This window comes from Larus michahellis, chromosome 15, assembly GCF_964199755.1.
Source record: "Larus michahellis chromosome 15, bLarMic1.1, whole genome shotgun sequence".
Classification (NCBI taxonomy): Eukaryota; Metazoa; Chordata; class Aves; order Charadriiformes; family Laridae; genus Larus; species Larus michahellis.
In genome coordinates this window covers 3,788,804-3,815,868 of record NC_133910.1, presented here as the reverse complement: position 1 = coordinate 3,815,868, position 27,065 = coordinate 3,788,804, and the positions used below count along the sequence as shown (strand labels likewise).

Sequence of the window (27,065 nt, the reverse complement as noted above, 5' to 3'; positions counted from 1 at the left end):
TTTCTGAGAAATCACATAGCAATTGCCACCGATTAAAAAACCCACTTTTTTTACAAAATGCACAATTTGCTGTGCCACCAGTGTTGTGCAATAGTCGAGGCTGCCTCTGGGCTCAGCAGAGGGAACCGGATAAGGCATTTTTTGCACATCTCCCCTGTCTCTAACCTTTTACACCCCCAGCACAGCTTGCAGACCCCACACATCCCTGCCATCGCACGTTACTGAACGCACACCAAGGACAAGACAGCCTTTATCACAACCCGGAAGAGCACCAGTGCTCAGGAACCGCAGCTCTGGAAATCCTTGGACCGGAAACTTTGCAGGATGGGGACGGTTAGGAACACATGAGTGGACGGCACAGGTTTTCTACCTCTAAGTAAGCGCAAAGCCACAAGATCCCTGGTTCAAGACAAATACCAAGAGGACACCTTTGCGTTCTCTGGGCAGAGCTTTGGCGTGCACACATAAGCACGGGGGTTACAGCACTGTGCTCAGTTCGTTAATGCTTCAGGCTAAAGACCAGTTATTGTGCTCACTTCATTGGCCCCAGACAGCCCAGGGGAGAACGGCAGGTACATAACGAATAGCTGCGCCGAGCCCCCCTGGGAACCGATTCACTTCAGGGGCACAGGACACTGTTCTGGTCCAGGCTGACACAGCAGGTGACATCCCTCACTTTACAAAGACGACAAGGCATCCTTTGCTTTGACTTCACTCTTTCTATCTCTCCTGCTCCACTCAAAACCTTACCCTGGTCCTGTCATTGTGGCATCTGAGCTCCCAGTGGCAAAATGTTAATCTTTACAGCAGAAGAAGGGACAATTTTGACATCAATATATGACTTGCAACAGCTGCTATCTTCAGGATAGTGCCTTTTTAGTACTTCTTTTTCATTTCTATACTTTTTTTATTAGGCTATTTTCTTTATTAGTGCATTTTTATAGCTTGTGCAACACCTTAAGCCTCTCCAAGAAGGTACTTTGTAAATAAAACTGTTAATAAGATTAAGGATTTTACTTCAAGAAAAAACACAGTTTGCAAAGTTATGAATCCCACAGCCACCGTTACGTGCCCTTCTTGTTTGTACAGGTCCTCATATAGCCAGCAGGTTATTAGTTTTGGTGCCTGTACTTCTGGGAAGGCGGTTGGAGTCTCAGCAGATATCTGCATTTCAGACATATAACTCGGAGACATTATGTTTCTTGTTTTCTGTGAAACTCAGATATCAGTTCCAGAACTATAACGCAGGCTTTTTATATCCCTTTCTTAGAGGATTTTTTAAATTTTAATGGTACCTGAGCTACCGTTTATCTGCAGCCAACAGGACAGAGGAGAAATACAGCCCATCACACCAGAAGGTTCTGGGACATATCAATGTGCTGCTCATACGGCCACTTCCTTTTCACGTGCACCAAACAGGACAATTGGGAAAACTAGGACTGGATGACCCTAGATGACTAAGTTGCAATTACGCATGCAGCTATTGTGTAAATCAAGAAGTCCCAGACATGGATCTGAGACTGCTCCCCCTTCTCCAACATGCATTCCCAAATTACAGAGGACTTGAGGCCTGGTTCAAGTGAAACTCTGGTTCTATGTGGAAATACATAGTTTAACCCAGGAGACAAGGTCTTTAACAGTGAAGTCTCAAACTCAGCCACCTTTGGCAGGCAGGCCTCGCACTTCTGCTGTCTGCCCTACATCACGTAACATGCAGCTTTCATGGCTCACCATTAAGGACAATGGCAGAGCCTTTGTTCTCTTCCCAAAGGGGCTTCTTATGCTTTATCTGTCAAATGAATGGTCATATCTGTGTCACTATGGGAAAATAACAGGCAGTTTCAATCGAAGCGATGCTACAGCATGGGAACAGCAGCCTGAGGTTCAGAAACCAGCCACCTTCCAGCCACACATCACGCAACACCACAACAGCCCTAGCAAACTCATCTTGGTCAACGCCCCACCATACCTCATACAAACATCGAGTTTTACTTGTGTAAGACACATACTGAGCCCCAAGAAACCTGCATTCTCAAGAGACACAACAGACAAAGACCTAGACCAGACATGTGCTGTTACCCTTTTTTCAGAGACAGGAGGAATTCAGGAGCAAGCACCTCTTCAGCCCCACAGGTGATGCCAGCACCCAGCTCAGCTGCCTTCTGCACACAAGCCTCAGCCAGCAGCAACCTCTCCCTTTGGCACCAGCGGAGAGGCTGCTCATCCTCTGCCTTTTTAAACCTTACCCTCACTCTCCTGGTCCCAGGACTACAATTAGGGCTTGAGCCACCTGGCAAAGATCAGCTCCAGGCTACCGCCCACCTGGTAGCCAGGCTGAAGGTGGCTCAAGGCTTCCAAATAAAACCTCTCCTGCTAAACTCAGGGATATTTCATTTTTTCCATCAGTGCTCCCAATACTCTCCCGTTTACCTAGCAAAGGAGATCTTTCACCGGGATCCCCGGGGAAATGGGGCAGGTTCTGCATTGACAAAATAAATTCTTCTCTGAAACCATTTCTGCATTTGGAGTCAGCTGAGAGAAAATGTGTCTTGGCACCACAGAGGCCAAGTTTTCAGGACAAATATGTCACTTGGGTTTCACGGGAGGCCAAACAGAAAGTGGGGCCAGGGTAGCAGCATCCCATGGGTGGTGGCACCCTGGGAACGGCTCAGTGCCTGAACAGAGGCAGCACATTCCTTCTCTGCAAACACTTTTAGCTCCTCTGTATTACTCTGCTGTGAAGTCCTACTTCATCTCTGAATACAAAAGTCTCCTGAAGCCTGAAGATAAAGTTCCTTTGCTTCTCAGAATCCACTTTCCAAGCCCCAAGAAATAAGCCATCAGCATGTCACAAGCAAAGAGCTTTGGCCCATGAAGTCCATTTCCAGTGGTAGCCCATAACTGCTCGTCAGAAAGAAGCACCATCAACCCACACTGGTATTCACAAGAGAAAAACAATTTCTTCCTGCTCCCTTCAGGTAATAACATTTTGCCCTGATTTTATTACGTTCAGTCCCATTTTATTTAAAGCCTGAAGAGAGACCATGAAGTCTCAGATAGGAGCGATAAAAGGAGATGATGCTCAAGCCCAGCCTTTTGCAAGTCAGCATCTGACCTAAGTTAAAATCATTCAAGCACGGTAGGGGAAAAAAAAAGTCCTTTGGATTTTAATCTATTTGAAGAGGGCAGAAATGCTGGCTGAATCATGAACTCTGGGGAATATGAATGCCTCCCGAAGGAAAGAGGGCTTCCTTGTCAATGTTCTTTAAAAAGAAAAGAATGTTTCATGTGGGTGTGTGCTGTTGTTTTTTTCCACTGTAGAGCAAGTGTCCCATCTTATTTCTCAAATGGTCTTTTCTTTGTTGATGCCTCATCTATTAATAATCCTTCACTGGAAGGGGAAAAGAAAAAACAAGCTTCTGTCAGACATACAAGCTGTTAGTCTGAGATGGACAAAAATAAACCAAAGCAGCACAATTAGCTGCAACACAGGTCAGTTGCCTGTAGTTGCCTCGTGGCTATAACTATAATCGTGCTAAACTTTCCTTATAAAACATGGAGCTGGACAGTGCTCTGCATCCATAAGTGTCCTGGAGCCTTGGAGTAAATATAGAAGGTTTCCAGAACTGTCCAATCCTACCCACTACATCAATATCCTCTATTTGGGCCCAAGAAAACATTTTGTTCTTAAAAACCTAGAGGAAGGAGACCACGCCTGTACTCCCTACGGAGCCAGGACATTCAGGGTGCCGGCCTGGGACCAAGCGCTTCTGTGAGGTGTGCTGTGGTTTTTCTACGACATTCACTGCATGTGGGCTCTGAGCCCATCAGAAACAGCAGTAATTTTCCCCAAATCCCTTTTCCAACCCGGGGCGGGATTAACACCTCCCTTCCACAGACAGGGTCCCTGGCTGCCAAGGCTGGCCGAGGAGCTGAGGGTTGATCACAGGTGGTGGGAGCTGAGCCCATGCTTTGATGCTGCTCCACTCTCAGTCACCTCAGCTGTGGGAGGTGGGCAGCATCTCCAGGGGGAGCCTGGGATGAGCTTAAATTTGCACCTTCCGAAGTGAATTCTTCATTTGTTTTCACAGGTCTCCTCTAAACCGCGGCCCTTTGAAAAGGAAGAGAATTTGCTGGAAACGTCAGCCCCGAGCTTTGGTGGTGGGTATGTTAAAATGCCACTGGTGAGATCAGTCATACTTCTGAGAGGTGTGAAGTGTATCAGGGAAGCAGCCAACTACCTGCGTCACATCGCAGGAGACTTGATGGTGCCACCACATTTCCTGCGAAGGCACAGATGCCGTCTGAGCCCACAACAGACCTGCTTTCTTGCCTGCTCACACAGCAACCGTGGGGAAGAGTCAGCATTACCGAGACTCCAAGACACTTCTCAAGATGGCAGCCTTTGAGGCAGGCTTTAGCCTGGGGGCACGGAGGTGAAAAAGTGGTAATGAGAAAGACGTCAGCTGACAGTCCCATGACCACCAGGGCAAAACAAGGTGGCCCTCAAGATATTATCACTTTACAAAGTCTCAGCTGCACTGCCAGCTCCATGAGGCACTGCAATGTCCCTGGGCCCCAGGGCACAGCCACAACATTTGGGACAGCCTGTCCTCTTTTTCCTGCTGGGCAGGAGTATTCCTGCTCAGGGCAAAACCGTGATCATCAGCATCACTCTGCCATGAGCTCCGCTACAATATTCCCAGCCTTCCTCTTCCCCCCAGGTTACCCACCTGCAGGAAATTATATTAAATCATTCAAATAATTGTCTGTACTTTTCAGGTCCTTTCAAAGGCCACAGTCTGGCTTGTTGGGTTGAGGGTTTCCATTTTCTCCCCAAGTCTATTTGCCTGCCTTCTGCAGCAAACGTGCCGGAGCGACCCAGGCAGGTGAGCCTCAGTAAACATGCCGTGTTGTCTGGCAGGAACAAACCACTTCACACAGCGAAAGGGAGAGTCTAGTCCTGTCACAGCAACAGAGCTGGTGCAAAGGCAAGTTTGGAACCATATTTTCTTTGGAGAAGGCTAAAGAGAACATCTCCGTTCCCAAATAGCACCACAGCCAAAGCTAAGCTGCTGCACAACCCTCTGCAATACTTGGTGCACCAAGCAGTGGGACCGAGCCTTCTTCTCTGGGGTGCGAGTGAAGGACAGGGTCCTTGGGGACCTCAATGATTGACAGTTTCTAGTTTCTACAGGGATGGATGAGCTGCAGCCCTGTCAGCCAACATAAGGGAAAGTGTTCAGCAAACAGCTAAGATGGGACCACACCAGCCCCAAGAGAGTGATCCCCATCATACCCCTTGGGCATGGAGAGATATTCATTACCTTCCCTTGCCAAAATATTCGGGACACGTTGGAGAAAAATGCAGGTGGAGGAAAAACGCAAAGACCTTCTAGGTGGAGTGGGGATGAGAACTGCAGCAGCTCCTTCACAGAGGGAAAGGGTGTGAATTACTCACCTGGAGTCTATGCAGATCTAACCAGCCTGAACATCCCTAGAACAGCCCTTTTCCCACTCCTTCCAACACCCTTCTCTCACACATCTTTCCTCCTACATCCTGCACTGTATTTCAGCCTTCACCAAGCCAGAGCTGGAGGTCCCTGAGCATTCTGCACCAGGGAGCACAGAAGAAGAACATGAGAATGCACATTTCCATGTGCTTCCCAGCCTTCCAGCTTAGGGTGTCAAACAGCGGCAATAAACAATCAAAATATTATTTTACGAGACAATGCCAGCCTTTGCCAAAGCCAGCGTGAAATACATTCTACCTAGAGCCATTTAATTTCAGTGGTACGAACCTTCGGCTTGTTGCCAAGATATAGCGCCCAGGCTGCGGTATATTAGCATAGGCTGCCTTATCTGCAGGGAAATAAACTCAGACCTGCTGAAAACAGTTGAGTGGAATATCACCATAGAAACTAGGCGAGGAAATGGGTGAGGTGTCTCTCCCCAGCTAATTTCAACGTGACAGCAACCAGAGAGACCAACCACTTCGGTCCGAGGTGGGGTAGGCGAGAAGGATGCCTGGAGCAGCGCCAGCCCGAGAGCAGATGTGTGCCTGTGGGGAGATCCCCCACCCGCCCCCCGGGCTTTATATTTAGCCTCAGGCAGGCTTCCTCCCCAGCCGCCCACCACCCCTCTGCGACACAACGTCCCCCGAGATGCTGCCGTTGTGCCGCGCTGCCTGATCCTGCACACCTCTGCCACGCACGCACCCACCATGGCTACAGAGCAGGGACAGAGCCCTTTTCCTCTACACATTTCAAGCGAGGAGGAAGGGAATGATCTGGCAGATCACGGAGCCCCTGAACCTTCTACCTACAGCACAAATTTAAATCCACGCGCAGCCTGGAGAAATCTAGTACACAACAAGGCCTTTTCTGGAGAGAAGCGGTACCACTGAGAATCCGTCTTCGACTGCAGCCCAGAACCAAATGCTTAGGAGAAAAGGCAGGGAACCCCAGAGTGTTTCTCACTCGCCTCCTTCCCTCGCTTCCAGGCTTGCAGGTGCCATGAAACACAACCACAACACCAAGTCTATAACACAGCACCGGCAATGAAGAACTGTCTTGAGATGTCACGTACACAGGCCCTCAGCCTTGATAATATCTAGAGACCAAGCTCCCCAGCTTGTATCCTCCGTAAAAAGTACAAACGTCATGGTTCCTTGCATGTGTTTTTTTATTATTACTATTTTCAATAGTTACATGCAATTTCTACTTGTGCTTCATAAGAAAAGGAGCCGCTGATTCACTGGCCTGTCATTTCTTATATTTTACATCTCTCATGTCCCCATTTAGTCATCTCTTTACATTAAATGACCCTAGACTTTTCATTAATATCGCTTTAGTTCCACTGTTTGTCATCTTGACAACTTCTATTTCTACTCCATACACTCTATTAGATGCAAGGATCAGAGAGCAGCTCAGGAAAGGGTCTTTCGTTGATATTATGACACGCTTTTTTTATCCTGCTGTAATCCTAATATGTTTATCACTATTTTCACTATCGCCATGCCAGATTTTCCACTCGATCTCCAACACGTCACCCAGATCTGCCTCACCCCCTCTTCCCCACAGCTACCATTAGTTTAGGGTGCGGTTCATACATCGTACCAGCAGCTCAAATTATCCCTTCCGTGGCGTAAACCGTCTTTCGGTGCTGTCAGCATTGACTTCCACCTGCTATCATCCTGCCCATCCTGCTAGCTTGATCCCCGCCTCCTGAAATCCTTCAGTCTTGGCTAATCTCACTAATTACATGAGACTTTGACCCTTGGATCTTCACAACCCACTTTTCTGGACCATTAACAAATACATTATACGGCAGTGCTAAACCAGATGCTGATAGTGTTTCCTGCTAGCGGAGATGCAACAATTACAGCCTGACATGGAAGCTTAATTTCTTCTGAATCCCATTCCCAAAATATAGCCGTGTAGCTATTGTGCTGGAGAAACCAGCTATATTGTCTGGCAAACCAGAGATTAATGACCGACCTACATGTCGAAATTGAGCCTCTAATTGGTTTCAGATCCAATTCATATTTGTATAGGGCCTAGTATAATGCAGCCCTGGATCATCTGTGGGCTCTTTACAAATGTAGATAAATAGGTTAATAAAATGAAATGGTACGTAATAATTTTTTAAATTAAAATATTTTGGACACGATGATTGCAAGCTAAGATTATCCATGACTGAGCCCTGCTTCTGTTGGAAAGCTGTAACAAGAAATTCACTTAAATTAAAAGCACTTCTTTTCAGATGCTTTGAATATAGGAACACTGCAAGAAAGCGATTCAGGTCAAAGATATCTGTATGGGCAGGGGGAGTGGTATTGTATGTACACATATAGATACGTGTATATATATATAAAAACGTACTTTGCCACCTTAACAGCTCTAGAAATGGCTCCTCTTTGGAAGATCTAATGTGAAATGAGAGAAGCGCTTGGTCCCAAATGGGGTACACAGCTGACTAAACCCTGGGAAAAAAAAGACTGGAAAAAAATTCTCAGCAAGGTTTTAGGTTCCTCCTCCTAAGTCAGATAATACCTGCCCCAGTCTTCCCTGAGCTGAGAGGTGAAACCGGTGGGACGAGCAACAGGGGATAAGAGATCCTGAGAAATAAGGGTATGAATGTATCAAACCTCCCAGCTCAAAACAAAAGAAAAATTTATGTAAACATATAAATATATATGTTATATAAATATATATATAAATATATATATATAAATATATAAACATATATATATATGACCACAAACTTGAGGGCAGAAGAAACCCCAGGTAGAGAAGTGTTTGGAAAAGGATGGACAGCCCAGCTCCTCCTCTCCTACCTGAGGGCTTCCAGGACTGGCCTACAACTGGACCAGGGCCATCCCGGGCAAATCGTTTTATAGACGAGTGTACAAACAGGCTGTAAGACAATCCCGTCACCGCACACAGCTCGGATCCGAAAAAAGACCAGACAAAAGGAGACAAGCATACGGCGCGTTCGGGGCGGTGATTGGCAGGCGACACACTCGATCCAGGAATTTGTTTTGAAAACTGTGTGATCATTTTTCACTCAGCTTCAGCTCCTTTTCCCTCTCGGGGAGAGGCAGAGGGGACACGTGAATCCTTGGTTCGAGAGAGGGGGTGGTTATTGAGTGGTTTTTTGCCTCAAAGCTCATTCCTCTCCTTGCTCACCAGAGCCCCATTTCACGAGCACGCAGCCTGTCACAAAAAGCATTAAACCTTCAAAGCATTTCGTGAAAAATAAAATGAAGAGCAGGCTGCTTTCTTATGGCTTCGTTGAAAAACTGGGGGCCCCTCCGTGCCCTCCCCATCAATGCAGAGGCTGAAGACAATGAGGGAAAACCAAAATGGAATGAAATCTTCAAACGCCTCTTCAGCAATTCATCTATCCTAGGAGGAACAGGGAGGTCTAACGATACAAACTGCCCTTCTTCTAAACCTCTCAGGCTTGAAATAATCAGTGCAGGGTTTTTTAAAACATTTTCCCAAGGAAAACAGAGAAAATAAAAGGCTTTGGTGCCTTTGGGGCAAGAGGCACCTCTGCTTTCATCTCCAGGGAACTTTGCTTAGAGATGCATCTTCCTGACTCTTGCCTGGGTCCGTCTTCTACTTGACTGCAGCCTTTTCTGATTGCCGGTGTTTGAAGACTGTTCAACCTTCTCTTTGCTGTAAAACAGCAGCTGTAACGCTCCGTGTTTTCCAGGAAAATGCCGGTAGGAGATTCTTAACCTTTCAGCATTTCTTTTTTGTTTCTTTCTGAGGTCTGAACTGTTTCAGTAGACCCTTCAGATGTTCTAAACTGAATTTAACAGCCAAGACCCGCCACCAGCAATGCCTAAATGCTACACTGAGGAATCGATTTTCTTCCGCGTATTTCTTCTGGCATCACAGACTACAGAAGACCAGAGACAGGATGCTGCTTTGTGTAACAGAATATTCTTCCTATCAACATGCTTCCTCAACAGAGGTATCAAAACAGTCCAGATAAACAGAATAAAGCATCTTCTTTGGCACTGCATCCTAGACCCCTTCTTTCTACAGAATACTCTTTTCAGGGCTCAGTGCTGTCAAACATTATCTTAGTTTCCTTATTCTCCTGTATTTGCTTTGTTCTGTTTCCCTGGCAGGTTTAAGTACTTCCCATGCCAGCAGGCAGGTCCCTTCTGATTCGAGAAGAATGCATTTCACAAGAGACTAGCAATGGAAAATCCTGATTCCAGACACTTCCCTGGGGGGGAAAAATAGATTTCCTGGTGTAGAAACAGCAGAAAAAAAAAATAATTATTGCTACCTGGAGTTAGATAAGGGAACTTTTCAGTTTGATGATCCAAATGAAAACTTAAGAAAAAGGTATGCAAGACAATGTGCTTTCCTAGGGAAAAGTATCCAGGAGAAACTATGTTAGGTCAACCAAATATTTAGTTTGACCAGAAAGTAACAGATTTATGATGTATGAGTCATTTAATTAATTTTTATTTACAGTTTAGACCAGTGCTATTTCAAAGCATAAAGTTGAAGAGTATAATTTCAGATACATAAAAGCAATATAATTAGGGGCCATTCCAAAATGAAGGAATTTAAATTTTCTTCCTTCCCCATTTTTGGGTTGAAACGTCCATCTTTCAACATATGTATTAACAAATTAAAAAAGAAATCTCATGTCTTCCTCCCTTATGGTATTGCTTCTTTCCCTATGCATGCTCTTATCCATCTCTTTGGCCTTCTGGAGAGCCCCTTGTTCAGCACAATGGGAGAACGATGCTTGTGCTGGAATAAATTTAAAACAGCTCTTACAAACACATCAAAAACCACAATTTAGAAAATGAGAAGGAGAAAATGAAGGAGACCTTGTGTGCCCCAGCCCCTGAAGCATGGTTAAACCACAGCTAAGAGACTTCATGCTGCCTTTCCTAGTTAAGGGTCCCGGTGGCTGACAGCCTTATAACAACCTTTTGCCAAACTCACCAAGCATCCAATCCTATGAAACATCATTGCTTGTAAAACCAGCCCTTTTCCTACCACATTTTCCTGAAGACGGCAAAGACTGTATCGTCTTTCTCCTGGCAGTCCCTGCTTTTACAAGATATTTAGCTGAGAAAGCTCAGCAGACAGCCTTTCCCACCCACTTTTATCCAGCACTGTGAACACGTGAAAGGACAGTAACGCTGCCCATAAGAAGAAGTCCTGTTATTTTTCAGTTGTGTCACCTCCAGCCACCAGGACCACCTGAATAACCTATCTGACATCAAAAGCAATTCTGATATCCAGTTTCCATCCCTTCCAGCCTGTCTGGATGAACCACACTGCAGAGCTTTCCACCAGCCTCCACGGCATTGAGGAGAACGTGTTGGTCCCAACCATCTTGAGCCCTTCAGACCAAGCCCCGAGCACCTCCACCTGCCTTCCCCTGTCCCACACACCAAGTTGCCATGCCCTCGTGTTACTTCAGGCCAACATTTTCCCCTTCGACTCACTAAGATTTTTCTGAGGTTTTGTCAGACATCTTGTCTGTGCAAAGAGGCAGAAAGTACCACCTAGGCTGTGAGGAAAACTGCTCACAGACTGAAATCTGGGTGAAGAACCTTGTAGAGTTCATTTAGAGCAATCTCAGAGAGATCTCTGACTTCCTCTGAGGAAAAGGATCATTAAATATTTGGCCCAAACTAACTAAAATAACTTGGACTACAGGAAAAGAAGGCTCTCTGTGACGCTCCGCTCATCCAGGTGGGTGACAAGATTCTGTTGATGGCAATGACTTGCCCCAGGGAACAAGACCAGAGTCACATCTGGTATTTCCGCCTGACGAGGAGTGCATTCAAGGCTCAAGAAAATAGCATCATCCAGAAGGAATAAGTGAATCAACTGATTGTGGAAGAAACCGTCACTTCCAGGAAGGCAAACATAAAATCTCCAACACTGATACAAAAGACCACCATTGGTATTTGCCAATGTCATACACCCATGCTAAGCATGCCTTTTTTTGCCTTCCCCACGACTTTTTAAAAGCTGGAAGAGGGCCAGCAAGCTTATTCAGGAAATAGCAGAGATGCTTCCTGCTGTGCTTGAGACCCCCAGATAACACTATTGTTCACATGCACAAGGACTGTAAAGAATTAAAGTAGTTTTCCTATCAGAAAACAAATTTCCACTTCTTTACTTCATCTGTCAGATTTCCAGATATACATAACAAGTATCTCCCAGTGACAGCACTGAGCTTTTATAAGAGCCAGGGATCCTTCATCCAGCCTGCAATGGGTCGTTTTTCTCATCATTCAAATAGTAATTGGTTTTCTGTAAAACCAAACTGTGCAGGTAAGACACCAAGGACTTTACAACCATGATCCTAAACATGTACAGCACCTCTCTTAGCAAACTCATAGAATCATAGAATGGTTACAGTTGGAAGGGACCTTAAAGATCATCTGGTTCCAACCCCCTGCCCTGGGCAGGGACACCTCCCACCAGAACAGGTTGCTCCAAGCCCCGTCCAACCTGGCCTTGAACCCCTCCAGGGATGTGTCCTCAACAGTTTCTCTGGGCAACCTGGGCCAGTGCCTCACCACCCTCACAGTGAAGAATTTCTTCCTGATATCCAATCTAAATCTCCCCTCTTCCAGATTGAAACCATTCCCCCTCGTCCTATGGTTTCCCTCCCTGATCCAGAGTCCCTCCCCAGCTTTCCTGGAGACCCTTTAGGGACTGGAAGGGGCTTTAAGGTTTCCCCGGAGCCTTCTCTTCTCCAGGCTGAACCCCCCCAGCTCTCTCAGCCTGTCCTCACAGCAGAGGGCCTCCAGCCCTCTAATCATCTTTGTGGGCCTCCTCTGGACCTGCTCCAACAGGCCCATGTCCATTTGGACATGGACCTCTTGGGGTCCCCATGGGGTCCCATGTATGTTGATGGCCCCAGAGCTGGAGGCAGCACTGCAGGGGGGTCTCCCCAGAGCAGGGCAGAGGGGCAGAATCCCCTCCCTCGCCCTGCTGGCCACGTTGCTGGAGATGCAGCCCAGGCTGCGGTTGGCTTTCTGGGCCACGAGTGCAAGTTGCCAGCTCCTGTCGAGCTTCTTATCCAGCAACACCCCCAAGTCCTTCTCCTCAGGGCTGCTCTCAATCCATTCTCTGCATAGCCCGTGTTCGTGCTTGCTGATGAACCCAGGCTGTTTTACAACCTGTAACACTCACTTCCCATAGCACACGGATGTAACCGCTGGGGTGGATGGCAGGGAGCTATTTCCCAATGTACAATGGTGCTCCGAAGATCTGGCCAGGAAGCTAAGAAGAAACCACATAATTAAAGGTGCAAGGAAGGCTTACGGAGGCAGATGCTAAGATGTGTCATTGCCAGGATGCTAGGACTAAAAAAAAACCAGTTCAGCTAGAAGCACCATGTGGGCTTAGTGACCTTGCTGGGTTGGGGCCTCACTTTTATATCTGCTCTAGGAAGATCTGCAATGAACTTCACACCGAGCTCTAGAGGAGGAGGAATTTAGCGTGCTCTGTACCAGCTCCCCTTCCTGGTCTTAAAAAAGCAGGCAGCTGCCTAAATCAAACATCAAGGCGACTGCATTTTTGTTCTCTGTTGCTTTATTACTATTCTACTACCTCCCTCCTTCATTTCCTCTCCTAGAAGACGGGTAATAGTTATGTTTCTCTCTCATCTTTCATGAGATATTCGATAATTGTCTGCTTGCCAGCTGCTACAAGCTCTTTGACGAAAGATGCACAGAAGCTGGAAGCATGACCGTCTCCATCAGGCCTCATGAAAACCTGCTCAGGGGACATCTTTGTGGAGCCATTTTGAGCTGGTACATGGCTCACACAAAGGATTTCAGTCTAGGGAAAAACCCACCTCGGTTCTTAGCCCATTATATGAAAGTTTCTACTAAAGATCATTAGTAGTGCAGAAATATTGAGGTAGGTGCTATGAACAAAAAGGTGATTTCTGCCCTCCAGAGCAAGCTGGTTTGTAAGGCGCTAACTTCAACCTTAGCTCATGATGCAATAGAATTCCATTTTTACAGATGGGGGGAAGCAGAGGAAATTTGGCCCGAGGTCAGCTGTTATAATGGAGGAGTTCTTGCCTTGCAGCACCTCATTCATCCCGTTTCGTCAGCCACTTAATCATCATTTAATCCAAGGATACTCATTCATTCTGGTTTCTCACAGCCCTGCGGGGAGTCTTTCACAGTGTCATCTGAGATATTTAAAGCTGGGCGGCTGGCAAGGACAGCTCGGAGGATGGCATCAATTGTCTGCATCAAGTTCCTTGACCCTTACTTTGAAGAGCTCCTTTGCACCAGCGGAAAAAAAATAGAAGAGTGCTAAATGGCCCTTATGAAGATGAAATGGCCCAACAGCAGCACATTCATTTACTTAGATCATCAGGGCCATCTCGCTTTTGATCCTAAGTATGAGAGAGAGAAGTTAAATCTTTTTTGAAAAGTTCTCTTAGAAGACCCAAGACAGATCTGCAGCCTCTAGAGATTCACGCAGAGACAGACACCCAAGAGATTATATTTAAATTTTTAAATAGCTCCAGTTGATTGGGTCAGTCTCTGTTTAATGACAAAGACTGATGGTCATTCAGGTTGGGGTTGATTTTTCCTGAAGCTTCTGGCACCCACTAGTGATTACAAAATGAGGTAATTGTGGAACAGATTCATTAGGCCACAAACAGGTTCAGGGCTCTCCATTGCCCGACCTTTCACATCCTTAGAGGCTCTGGGGTGGGACAGAGAGAACTTGTCTGCGTGGCTTTGTCCTTGTGATCTTTGTTTCAAATGATAAGAAGGTGCAAAAAGAGCAATCCCAGGGTTCAGATTTCTACAGAATAGATAGAACAATAACATAAAAATTGACAAATTGAAAACCTAACAGCGCAAACCGCAAAAGAAGAAATAGGGGAAAATCTGATTGTTAGCCTGTAAGACAGAGTAATCATCCTAAAAATTGTGGAGATACATTCATGTTGCTAAGGCTCCTTTCAGACACCAGAGTCAGTCCCTCATCTATAACCAAGAGAGCAATTTTAGAATTCAGCAAGATCAATCATAAAGCACTGGTGAAGTGGGAGAAAAGACTTTCCTGGAAGAGAGCAGATTGAAATTTCCAGACGCTCAGTGACACCAGTTGTTTCTTTGAGCTGCGCACGAAATAACTGGGGCCAGATTCGCCTTCATTATGCCGCGGGCAATGAGAAACAGAAGCAAACCTGACACATAGAAGGACATGAGATATGTTAGTCTATACCTGGAGTTGGAGTTTTTCCTCTCCTTTCATCAGCAAAAATCCCATCATGAGATTTTCCTAGAAGCATCTATTCACAGCCACCAGAGCAGGGTAGAACATATCTGCAACAAAAGATGACTGCAACAATTTGTTATTTGCTCCAAAAGGGTCAAGAACGAGCTGCAAAATTGGCATGCTGTCTGGGAGACCTAAAAAGCAAGGGGGTGATTGCAAATGACGCTGGCGTCCAGGACAAAGTCATCCAGAGAAGTGCTCCAGCCACACTCCCAGCCCCAAACAGCTCTACAAAACCAATTAAAAGGGCTGAAAAATTATCAGGACCTGAAGTCTATGTATATTTTTGGTTCAGACCAGCTTGAAAGGGACAGTTTGAAGGACTTTGTGGCATAAGGGCCTGGAAAGCTTTATTCAGAGGTACAAAGGATTAGTTTATGGGACAGTAATTACTCAGCAGTAAAGGACATTAGTTTGAAGTTCCTAGGGTTCGAGATATTTCATTGTTCATCCCGCACCCCATTTGCAATGATATCATTTCAAAGTGATGGATTCAAATTTACACAAGTGATGCTGGACTAGGACAGAGAATATACTTTCTATGTTTTATGAGCATAAAGAGATCCATAAATTTTGAGTAAAAAAGTCATTACAAAGAGGAAAAGAAAAAATATTTTAGCTGTCAATCTGACTTTATTGCTGAGGGGATAATTCGGCAGGGTAACGGGAGCCCTGCAGACCCAACCATCCTTGCTGGCTGCCCTGCAGGCAGCAGCTGGCAGGTCCCCACCAGCAATGCTGTGTCTCCCCACCTCCTGCCCACGGGGTGTACAAACAGCACAGCTGCGCCCCCATCTCTGCGCATCAGTCTGCGACAACGGGGAAGGACAAGGTGAGCACAACCAGCCCTGGGACGGGAGGACCCATCTCTTTGCACTGTACAAATGTGACAGCCTTCTATCGTCACCCCCTTGAACCGTCTGCGGACCCACGAGAAACCAGTGGGACCTCTGACAGCAACTGCACCAACCAAGCCAGTCCCAAGCTGGGAATTCCATAGTGCAACACGGTCAAAAGATTTTGGGACTGATTGACACCCACCGAAGCTAGCAATAACAGTGTTAAGGACCGACCACCTACAGCAAACCGCTAAATCCTGAACACAAAGCCTCTGCCTTTCCCACTGACAAAAGGAAAGGCCCTTTCCAAAGATGTGTGCAACTCACCTGAAAAAAAAACAGCTATGCAGCAGGTTGGAAGGGGTCTCATCCAGCGTACCATCACAAGAGACTGCAGTAAGGATGAACACAGAACCATAGAATGTGTTGGGTTGGAAGGGACCTCTAAAGGCCATCCAGTCCAACCCCCCTGCAGTCAGCAGGGACATCTTCAACTAGATCAGGTCGCTCAGAGCCTCATCCAGCCTGGCCTTGAATGTCTCCAGGGATGGGGCCTCCAACCCCTCTCTGGGCAACCTGGGCCAGTGTCTCACCATCCTTAAAGTACTTCTTCCCCATGTCTAGCCTAAACCTGCCCCGCTCTAGCTTAACATCTAGTTTTAACATGTTGAAAAGCCTCTTGTGTACACAAGAACATTTTTGAGCTGGGGAAGAGGAGGATCACTGAGAGCTCCCTCACCTTCCCATCACTCTCTCATCTTCATGCAGAACCTGACACACCAAAATCCTTGGACCTGTAGGTCCCAGCAAGGCATATGCAGAACCCACTCTGCAGGAACAACACCACCACACAACTGTAGGACACAAACCGTTTTAATGCCTTTAGAAGGGCAAGTAAAGGGAAGGAAGAATAAAGCTTCTGCTTGGATTTGCACCAGAATTGAAACCACCTGTCAATCACACAAACCAGCCCAAGTCAGCTGGGGTTTCATCGCCCCCTTTGGACCAAGAAGCATCCAAACATTAGCATAAAACAACTGCAGTTTGCAGGATCACATGGCTAAGAATGTGTTGCCTCTCCAAAAAAGGTCTCCAAAACAGCATTAGACTTGCTATTAAAACAACATGAAGAACACGATCCCACCCCAGCAAGAAAAGAGCAGCTATTTACTCCTAATTGTTCCATTCCAAGAAAACTAGTTTGAATATATGTTTAATGTTTCCGACAGTTTTTCCTATGCTTGCTAAGCGCTTCTGCTGGAAACAAATATAATCGCAATTTAACGTTATACATACCAACAAAATGCAAATTACAAGAGCAATAGTCTGGAGTCTTCATCCTTTATCTCATCTGTATCCCAGTCTCCCCACTTGCAAACTATGAATGTCTGCTCACGGATTTTCTTTTTGTTTTTTGGTTGTTGTTTTTTCTTAAAGCATGCAGCCAAATAACTTATGCCACATTGTGTTTCTTTCCTCCAATATAAATAATGTTCACTTAACAGTGAATGCACTAGAGAACTACGTTTCCATTGAGTTGTCATTTCCAGAAATATTCTTCTTTTGGGTAGAACTTTTCCAGTCTCAGCTGAAAGGCAATTTTTCTCCCCGCTTATTTCCATCTTTTCAGTATATCTTGCTCTTATTTTTAATTTTAAAGTAACAGCAATATCTCCCAGTAAGAACTGCAGAGAAAGCACAGACTTCTTCCTGACCTGTAACTATGGCTTAATTTGGAGACTATTTATAACCCATCTGACAAACAGTTGAATTTCTGTGAGCAGGTCAGTGGTGAAATTGCATCTTTCACTGTAACCAAGCGCGAAGTGCCAGGAATGGCACAGGGGAGGGGAGGAGAAGGGAAAGTGCCCATAAAACTCCCAAGATATTTACATTTGACAGCTGGGAAAGCAAGGAAGCAGCCACTACCAAGGGAAACAGGTATGACACGTTTAGTCTTTGAACAGTTTAGCCTTGTTTCCCCAAAAGAACGCGGAGCAGAGGGCAATGGCAGGATGGGTTCATTTTCTGAGCCACTCGATTCCCAGATGAATCCCCCCCTTTTCTTGTTGCCAATTGGTCAAAAGGGTAAACTTTTAAGGCAGCAACTACAACCACTAATGTGCTTAACCAGTTGAGGGTTACAATCGACCTTGCGGAGCTGTTGTCTCATCAGACCATCTGGTCTGTACAACACCTGGCACCGGCGGGGCTGTGGGCCCCAAAACACTGCAATAACACCAATGAAGATCAGCATCTCTCGGTGCAGGTTTGCAGACAGCAGGGAACATCAGCAGGGATGTGGCAATGCCAGCCCGCCCCATCCCCTCTCCCAGGTGGGTACCAAGCAACTCCCCTGTGTTATGCCATGCAACGTACCCAGGTTTGGCCCCTTGAAACAAAAAGTCCCATAGTGGCCTTTGAGTTCCAGGGCACGATCCCACCTACAACTGCTCTGGGCCAAATGGGGCTCTGGGGGGGCCTTTTCACCAGGCAGCTCACAACCCCTGAGGAAGGCTTGGATGGGGGAAGAGGTGGTGAGAGATAAGATCTTCCCTTACTTTATTTGTTTGTCGGAGTTTTTTGTAAATACAAGTAGTTCACACAACTTTCAATTCGGACAACTGAAATGGAACCAGTATCAAAAAGAGGGAAGATATTTTATTCAAAGTTTCCACGTGAATCCTTTCTTACTTCCTCCCCCCCGCAATGAAACAATTTAACATGAACACAAACTGGGTTTGTCAGCTAAAATAAATATGAGAAATGCTCCCCGCCACACAAAGACACACTCTGCTTCTGATTGTTTTCTCCCTTGCTCCTCCTGGAAGGAGTACACGATCTAGGCCAGCAGCTTCATCCACTTTCCAGTCCTAAAAATAAACAGCGTTTGTTCCTTGCCCCTTTTGCTTCACAAGATCTCAGATGTTAAATATTCAAACAATCCACATATAGAAAACTGATTCATCTCAATTATTCTTGGACATTTTTCTCCTAAAGTACATATATACCAAGTAAAGAAATAATACCACTAAGTTTTTTTCCTTCACACTACAGCTATATCACCAACAACTTTAAAAAATCACTTTTCACTAACAGATGGCAAAGAGGGCTAACTGATGGGATGAGTGGTAGAAGGTTTCAGATGAGCATTCAGTACAAGTTGCATAAACTGTCATCTTTAAGCTAAAATGTCCACTAAGACGTTCTTTACCACCGTCACCTACGTGATTTTTTTTCCTTCCTGTGTGCGTTTACGCATCATGAGATGAGAAGTACATGAAGTTACCAACAGACTTAAAGCCAAACACTCCCACCTCTTTTTATTGTTTCTAGTTTTCTACTTTTAAGGTGGAGTTTTCTAGGTGTCTGAGCGTTCTTCAGAACCGATGAAGTGGCAGAGCCCTTTCCTAAATCAAGGAGGACCGTAAGAAAACTCCAGTGATGTTAAGAGAAGCCCTAAAAATCTTTCATTTTGGATTGGTGCCCTGAAACTCAACAGGGAACTAGCACATACAGGAGAAACGAGCCTACCACTGTTCCCAAAAACATGCTTTGAAAGTATTAAGTGAAAATTAATGGTTACTTTTGTCTTTCATATTCCTATACCTCTCTTTCCACTGTAAAATAAGAAACATCAAAGTCTGTCTCACAGGGGTGTTGTGAAAGTGAATTAATGTTTGTGTGAAGCACTCGTACTATAGCAGTGAGGTTCATAAAAAAAGGCCTAGAAGGAAATGAAGATTCCCATCTTCAGCCCACGGTTTGAATGGTGAGCTGTAAATAAGGCCCAGGGCTGTGCAGCGAACAATAAAGATGGCAAATGAGATTAGCACAGTCCCTCCTGCAGCCTCAAACAAAGCTGGAGCCCAGCGGAGAAGCATGGGGGCGATCAAAGATGAGCTCGGTACAGACACGCTGCCAGCCAGGGTTCATTCCAACATTTCCCCATTTCTGACTAATTGCTCACTGAGCAGAAAATTATTTTGGGGCATTGAGTCTGCTTTGTGACAGGACAAGTCAGTCTGGAGGTAGACCAGGTGCCTGGTGGGATGTCCTTGCTCATAGGAGCATCCCCATCGAGCACTTCTGTGCTCCCAGGAAGGCCATCTCCTCTCCTGCCATGACATAGGTGCAGCTGGGACAACGCAGACCAGAAACCCTCCTCCCCACTGTCCTGTACCCCACAAGAGCAAAGCACCGAGAGCAAACAGAGCTGCGATGCCACTCATCATGTGCATGCTGCACGCACGGGTTGTAAAAGGCTCCAGGGGCAGGTGTGCCATAGAGACGCAAGTTAATATTCGACAGAGTGAGGACACCATCTGTGCCCCAGCAGCCCAGCGTGCACCATCTCACTGGGAGCCCAGGCTGACGCTCACCCAATGCATGCACTCCATTGCGGGCATCTTGCGCCCCTCCGCTGATGAGCACAAGCAACGGCTTTCCATCAGAGATGGGCTCAGGAGGGTGGCTTGGGGCAGCCCAGCTTCTTGGGAGATGGAGACCCTCAGGAGATCAAAACAATTCCAAGGACCACAACACTGGTGTGCAACCCTAAAATTAGCTGTAGCAGGTTGAAGTTCAGCTTCTGCGGGCTGGGCCATCGCTCCATGCCAGCAAGCACGGAGCAATCAGGAAGACTCATTAACGCAGAAGACATTTCAGCAAAAGGCTGAATCTTTAAGGATGCTCTGTCTGCTGGACCCATCTGCCCAGGAACTGAGTATTGCAGCAGCATAAGAGAAATTCCTCCCCCCGCCCCCCCCCCCATAGATTTAGGTCAACCACAACACTTCAGAAACTCATGCTAAGTTTGCCAAAACATTTCCTTGAAGGAAGGGAACATGGAGAACATTTTGTATGTCAACACTGTTAAATTGAAACCTTTATAGAGTTTGGTCTTTTCTACTTGGAAGGATGTTACATTTTCATTTCACAAATAAAATGGAAGTTATTGAGACCATTAAGAGCTCAAAAAATTTTCTTAATCCAGATTAGACAAAAATGTTAGTCCTCATTTTACCCAATTGTCTTGCCCTTTTAATCTGCTTTTCATCTGAAACTCGGTTCTTTCAGTGCTTGTGCATAGCATGAAACAATTCCCTTGATTTGTCAGCGCTACAAGCAAGCCAAAATAACAGTTATTTGCACAACTAAAGTGGTCGCGCCACATACATTTCCATACCTATCAGACAGCTAAATTTAACTGCTTAATTATGGAGGGGGGAAGAGGGGAACAGTAAGAAAGGCCGCACCTGGCGGCAAACAACCGTGTCTCCTTGCTTCAGGAGCGGTGCTGGAACCCTCTGAATAGTCTCTTCATCCTTTCATTCCCCTGCTTGATGCTGGAACAGGATGTCAGATCTCTGCTTGTACACTTTGTCCCCATCTTAAATCTACGTTTGAAGAACTACAATGAGTGTAAAAAGGAGAAAGCTGAGAGGTTTAATTACTTTTATCCATGTTTGAGAGGCTCTCTCAAGTATATCCAAGGTTCCTGGAATTGCGGCCCCAGTGCCAGGGAGAAAATGAACAGCAAGAGACAGGCTAAAAAAAGTCCCCGGCTCCCAGATATTTGCCTGAAACACAGCTCATTTCCAAGAACCCTGCACTGTAAGGCTGGCCGGGGCTCGTCTCCAGCAACGCCCTTTCCATCTCTCTGCTACAAGGTTACTCTCATATTAAGCTCATGGATTTAGTGATCCTCCTCGCACACGCGCCCGAACCAGCCTTGGGGCCGGATGAGGTGGGAAGTGGCAAGAGGTGGGTTTTGCACTGCTGAGTTTGCTTTAATCAAAGCATAAGGGAAGAGGATCTGCATCCGGCACAGACTGCAGCTCAGCTCCACGCGCTGCAGGAGCCAGCTACCTAACGCCCCAGCTTCAACAACCCTCCTTCGTGTCTCTCGAAAGGCACGCTGCAGTTAGCCAGCCTCAAGCTGCAAAGCAAAGCCCGAGCATTTTGCTAGTCGTTTCCACCAAGTCACCTTCCCAGGGTCTGCGGCATCTTAAGTACGCCGAGCCCCGGCTGATCCGCAGGCTGCTCGAGGTGGCAGGCAGCGGTGCCGAGGGAGGGGACGGAGCCCCAGGAGCTCACATGCAGTTTTAGATTTCATCCCTGAGACATTAAGGGTGATAACACACCGACTGAAGCCCTTGCACAGGATGCAACTCTGTTGAAGGGTACCAGATCAGCACTTTTCTACCTGCCACCCTACGTCAATGCTTTAGCTAAGGCAACAGACAGCTCTTTTTAGCTACACCTTGTAAGTCCTTCAATCAAGGCACACAGAGCAACTGTGCACGTCCTCACCCCATTTCTGCCAGTGTTTTAAAGATTTCATTTGTTGTTTTGGTTTTGCTCAAGTCCCTTATTCCTAAAGAGGAAAGCAGATGTAAGTACGACCCATGGTACCTGGTAAAGATAAGAACTCAGTAGCAGCTAGAAATCTCTTATGGACGAGACGCAGTACTCAAGACTTGTAGGCTTTCCCTGCACCTCACACAGACACCCACACACTGCCCAACACTTGGCTGCAAACACCATGGGACTATCAGACCACTTGCCTGCAGCTGAGCTGCCCACACACCACTTGGAAACGCTGGCATGAGGCATCTGGATTTCACTGATCTCCCTTCCTACAAACATCCCTGCAAAAAGAGTCAGGAGTCTCAAAATAGCATGGAAAATGCCCAGCAGGGACGTACCTAAAGGCCTTGTCTCTGTCCTGGTGAAGATGTTCTGTCCACCTCCTGTGCTTTCTTCACCCCAAGTCACTGTGGCTGCTGCAGACTCCTTCCCAGCCCTGCCTCAATCCATCCATCCTAGTGCCATGACGTTCCAGGTAAAGAGCTTTCCTCACCAGGTTCACTGCAATCCCAGCTTCAACTGTGCTTCCTACACGAGCAGCAGGGCCAAAGCAATGCCACCATTGCCAGAAACAAGCTGCATGGTGAAACAAATGGCTCCCTGACCCCACCAGCACAGCCCTGAGCACAGGGTGGGCACCTGTTAACTCACACCCCATGGAAGCAGCAGTTGAGGTTGTCCTCTCTGTCGCTCCATTATACAAGGTCCTGATCAGCCTCACAACAAGGTGCCCATGTGGTTCACCTTCCCACGGCATACATGCTGCCTGCGCCACTCCTGCAAGGACATCAAGCCTCGCTCTGTCGCAGTCTTTCCATGGATAGGGATCCTCTTTCACAAACTGCGTTACAGTGCTTTAATAACCTAGCCATGGACAGAAGGCTGTTTCTCTCAATCGTCTCCTATCTCTGGAGCAGCAGGCTGGGTTGGATACCATCTTTTGATGTCTGAAAGATCTTGTTCACAAACCTCTGAGTTGTTGTTTTCAGTTTTTAAACAGAAAGATCACCTGGCCAGTAAAAAAAGACAGGCTTTTTAAGAGGAGGAATAGGCACATAACCTATGTTTCACATGTTTTCCATGTGAAAAACAGTAGCTCACAGTTGTGCATAAAATGAGATTTGAGAGGATGATGAATTGTAAACTGGGAATTAGAGGTGAAGGCAGTTGTTCAGTGCAGGAAGGATGGGGACAGCATTACTTATCTGGCAGCCTCCCTTACTAGAGGATATGATTATTAAAGATGTTCCAACACTTTCATCCTCTCAACACCTTTATGCACTTGGGCAGTGCCACTGTTTCCCAGATGGGGCCAAGCGACCCAGCCTGGGCTGGCCATCATGCAGTAAAGCTGATCTCCATTCACCCAAGCTGGTTCCCAGCCAACAGATAGGCCTTCTATTTGGGACCGGAGAGAGAACATGGACCATTTGCCACACAATGACATGGTAAGCTCCTGGATGCACTGCAACATGAGCAGTAAGGAGTACCAGACAGCTGCTGTACAGTTGGAGTTGGATGATCAAGACCTGAAGGAGGTCCAAGAGCTGATAGTGATGCTGGGATAATTTTAGGCAAGCACCTCAACTATATAGTTGGGGCATCATCTATAATAAGACAAGAGAATGACCTTCTCCTAACCCTACTGGCAATGGGTTTACACCATGCTATGTGACATTTACCACTGGTTCTTGAACAGCTAGGTTGGCTTCTGCAGAGCTGAAAAATAAAATATCAGGTTTGGTCCATGCGTATGACCAGGAAGATCCAGCAGAGCAAATGTCTGCAGCACCAAGGGCCCTGTTTTGCAAAGTCACTTTTCTTGATCCTATCCATATTGCAGAACATCTCCAACTGAGCCCCATTAATGTAATTGATTTTTAATGGCATTCTCAAAGAAACGATGTGAAGATTTTAACAGGCTATTAGACTGAAATCGAGCCTCACCTAAACTTTCCTCCCTAGGAACAAAGGTTTCCAAAGATGCAGGGGGCTACACCATTCCTGCTAATGGGCAAGGAAGTATCCAGTGACCTGGGGAAAAGGGACGCTAATTCCCCATATTGCACCCCACATGGCATTGATCCCACCACTGTTAGAGAGCAGAGGTTTGTAAATACAAGGGAAGGTTTTCTCATCCTTCCCACACAAGCAAGACCAGAGGCCAGCCCCAGAGGGATCAGAAGCAGAAGTATCATGTGATGAGCTGGAGGTCTTCCAGGTTTTGAAAAGAAGAAGAATAAAATACACGTCCTGCTTGCTTTTGGTCTCTGGGCTCCTTCATGCCAAGCAGCCATTGCCTGATTTCTCAGATCAGGCCTTTGAAACCCAAACAGCTGAGCCTGGCAAGTGGTTATAGCCGATGGCTTCAGCCGTGCTGCTTTCCCGTGAGGGCTTGTGCTGCAGTAAACCTTTATAGTCTCTGTCCTTCTCCTATGGAAAGAGGACCAGGCAAGAACTTCCAACTTCTCACTTTTGTTCACTTCCTTTATGCACCATGAGCCATATCTTTTCAAAATCTACCCGTGGTCCAAGCAATTTAAAGCCAAGATGTCACCCTGAAGACTGACTTTGCTATGGATGACTTTCCTCTTCCTCTATGCAGTCACTTCTGCTCCGGCAGAAGAGGAGCCACTCCTTTTTTTTTTTTTATTCTCTAGCAAATCAGTGACAATACTTCTGGACATTTTGACTCAAAGCATGTCACCTCCCCCAAAGGTCCAATCTTTCCTCAGGTTAAAATCTGACAGACACCCACATTTGCAATTTCCCCTGTGTGGCACGCCATCGTTTTAACACATTCCCCGTGGTACACGAACACTGAGCTCCATGCAAGATTCTCCCACTCACTGTGAGTGAGCATCTGCATTTCTAGAAGATTATGCTGTTACCATCTATTTTACTTCTGATTCAAATTCTCCTCACTTGATTTCAACATTTTTAAAGACTTATTTTTACTTCTTTTGAGACATTTTAAACCTCACTTCTTTTCAATACTGTCAACCATTCTTTTCACTAGTACATTACAAATTCGGGTATTATCTTGATTTCTAGAGAGGTAGAAATGTGGACAAAAAAAAGAGAAAAGCAATGGCCTAAAATCCTTTATTAGCCAATAACATGGGCAGAAGAGAAAAACAGGACATCCAAAATCCCACTCCATCACTCACTCTGCCAGGCAAGGGAACTGAAACTGTATTATCCTGGATCTGTCTCAGTCACAGCATCCTCTGCTGCTATAGTCTCACATTCTTTCATGCCTTCCAATTAAAACAAGGAAATTGGATCATGCTGAGCTTCCTTTGTCCTTTTCACCTCTTGTGAAAGTCAGGGGTTACCATAATTTTATACTTGTTATAATTAGCTTTAATGTTGTAACTTGGGAGGGGAAAAAAAAGTTCAGTGTTCTTTTAATAATAGACTTAGTGAATCATGAAGTGGTCTTATCTTTTCCACGACCGGTAGCCATGTTTAGTATTTCCAAATCCTCTTACATTGTACGTAAGTAACTTAAATATTTTATTCATTACTATAGAAAAAGAAATTTAAACTGTGCGACAAGCTCAGAATTCACCCACTCAGTCCAGGCTTGGAGATAAATCTGATCACAGAACTTCAGGAATTTGTAGTGCTTCTGCCCAGGAAGCAGGTAAACACAGCTGGGATTTGGCGTCAGAAGACAAGGAAGGTAAATTTTTTTGCTTCAGCACATGTTTCTCGGGATAGATATAACCTGCATAGGTCAGTGATGAGGATATAGGTGTTATCAGACAAATGTTTTTGGACTGATACAGCATCACTTACTTGGAGAACACGGTTATGAGTTTTTGAAAAGAATGGGATTAAAGAGACATTTAAGGAGTTTGCTGGACTTCAATCTTTGTCCTATGGCCACAGTAGCCAGGATACAATGGTACATGTCATTATCAAGCCAAGACTTGGGGCTTTCATTGTGTATTTTCCCCAGACCTACTTCTGATGACCATCAAGAGAGATGCTACCCATCTACCATCAAATGCACCAGCCAACACTGCACATTTCTTCACAGTGCAGAAATAGCTCACTGCTGCTTTACACAGCTTTTGGCTACCACCCTTCACCCAACACTGGAGGCCAGAAAAGCAGCAGAAATTTGTCTTTGGCACTGGGAGGGAAGTTTGTTAATACTCCTACTCAGCAGGAGAGATTTGATGCCTGACTACCAGGCAGCTGGACATGTTTTCAGGTCTGACTGAAGCCTCATTCAGGACAGGGCCACTCTCTGACAAGAAAATGTCGCCTGCCAGAATCTTCTTCCGTGTTCCAAACCCTGCAAAAGTTGGAGACCGCAGCCGAGGAGAGCCCTCTGCTCCCAAAGCAAGGTCAAGGCAATGTTCCACCATGGAAAGAAAGCAGCAGCACTTCCGCAGCACCTGGCCTCATGGTGCCAGACCTCACTCCTCTACAAAAGCAGAAGACCTTTATCCAAGCGGCATCTACATTATTAGAAACCACCTTGGATTCCCTTTAAATGAGTGACAATTTTCAAACCCAGATCTTTCCCTGAAGCTTCGGCTCGCAGGTTTTGAGGGCACACTTAGCACAGCACTGGAGTATTGAAGTTTCTCTCTAAGCTGTAGCACAGCTTGCAAGACGACGTTTGATCTTTAAATCAGACAATAAGTGATGGAATACCACTACTCCTATTGATATTGTTTCATGTATAAAAAGACAAAGTTTAGCCTTGACATATACTGCTGTATTTCACAGGTCATGATGTAACAGACTGGATTGCCGCTCTGGAGTCATGTCTCCAGCATGATTCAGAAGAAATTACAAGATAAAGAAAAGGACAATTATGAAACAGCCAGTTCACATTTCCACCTAACTTATTTCAGGGAGCACCAGGAAAAGGGCCTAATCATCCTCCTTCAAAAATCCATTTCCTCTCTGGTGAATCTGTAGATGATCTCTAGGCTCCTTTGGTCTCAAGACCCAAACCAGACCATTTCAGCTGAAGCAAATTCTTGTGATGAGTTCCATGAGTTAATTACAT

The 27,065-nt window shown here is 45.9% G+C and overlaps 1 protein-coding gene across 1 annotated transcript in view; it reads right to left on the bottom strand.

Moving 5' to 3' along the window:
• CACNA1B (calcium voltage-gated channel subunit alpha1 B) overlaps window positions 1-27,065 on the bottom strand; it is a 312,680-nt gene that overhangs the window by 266,145 nt on the left and 19,470 nt on the right. The gene's annotated exons all lie outside the window — the stretch shown is intronic.